Genomic DNA, 1,071 nt, shown 5'->3' with positions numbered 1-1,071 from the left:
CACCCTTAAGGCTCTGGTTAGCGTGCGTGCACGTGATGCGCATGCGTACTTGCTTCCCCTCGCCCCCGCGCGGGCTTCTTTCTGGCCAGTCGCGCGTGGGCTGAGGCCCTGGGCGGGCACTGCGAAGGTTTGTTTGCTTGAGCTCGGACCCTACGACGGTGCGGAGTTCCCTCCCTGTAGGGAGGGCGCACCCCTACGTGAGGTGAATGGGCTGTCCTGTGGGCTGCTAGGGGTGGGGTGAGGAGCATCTGGGCTGCTGCCATGAACTCACCGGTGGACCCCTGCGCTAGGCAAGCGCTGAAGAAGAAGCCGCCCGAACGGACCCCCGAGGTAAGGCCATTTGATCCTGGCGTGCTTCTGCAGTTCAACTGACGGCGTTCCTCAGCTTGCGGCGACTGTCCCAGTGCCAGTAATTCTCACCTGCTGCCGGGTATCTGTTTTCTGCGTCCTGTAGCCCTGACCCAGGTCCTTGTCATGGGCTGGATGGTGACCGCCTTTCCTTCCCGAAAAAGTGCGGTCTTCTCAAGCACGCCCGTTCTTGCAGGGCACTTCCTTATGTCTTTGATAAGAAAACCCTGTTACTAAATAGTATTTTCTGAGTTGGGCAAAATGTGGGTGGGTGAGGGAGTTTGCCCGTACGTTCAGGTAGACTAAGACACAAAGTAAGAATTTTAAGCGACCTATAACAGTCAGGCAATTAAGAACGAACTTCAGTGTGTGCTGCGTCCCAGAAATATTGTACAGTCCACCAGAAAAGGTAAAAGTTTAGAAACTCCGTTTAAAACTTTGCATCCAGTCAGATGATAAGATCTGTGGTGGCTGATGCCTGTTTTAAGATCACTTCTCTAGGTACTTTTTCAGACTGTCATTAGAAATTTTTTTACAGTATTTTGGGCTTGACTACACGATAAAGTATTTTGGGTTAGCAGTGATGGCACGAACTGAAAAAGTTGTCATTTGACCTGAAGCTAAATTTCAGACAAATAACGAAAACCTGTTAGCCTTGCACATCCTTGTGGATTATTTAAATTTTGGGGGAAGGTATTCCTTGTTTTGGATAAGGTTTTTTTT

The 1,071-nt window shown here is 50.3% G+C and overlaps 1 protein-coding gene across 8 annotated transcripts in view; it reads left to right on the top strand.

The window, feature by feature from the left end:
* Window positions 1–1,071, top strand: part of Rapgef6 (Rap guanine nucleotide exchange factor 6) — a 215,994-nt gene continuing 214,923 nt past the window's right edge. For 4 of the 8 annotated variants that reach the window (XM_048783177.1, XM_048783193.1, XM_048783183.1 and 1 more), the window contains exon 1: window positions 1–330. The gene's annotated coding sequence lies outside the window, so the exon portion shown is untranslated. The remainder of the gene's footprint in view (window positions 331–1,071) is intronic. The other 4 variants (XM_048783208.1, XM_048783204.1, XM_048783184.1 and 1 more) reach the window with 3 other exon arrangements.

This window comes from Marmota marmota, unplaced genomic scaffold (genome assembly GCF_001458135.2).
Source record: "Marmota marmota marmota unplaced genomic scaffold, marMar, whole genome shotgun sequence".
In the NCBI taxonomy this organism is placed as follows: Eukaryota; Metazoa; Chordata; class Mammalia; order Rodentia; family Sciuridae; genus Marmota; species Marmota marmota.
The sequence above is the reverse complement of the archived record's forward strand: the minus strand, read 5'-3'. Positions and strand labels throughout refer to the sequence as shown.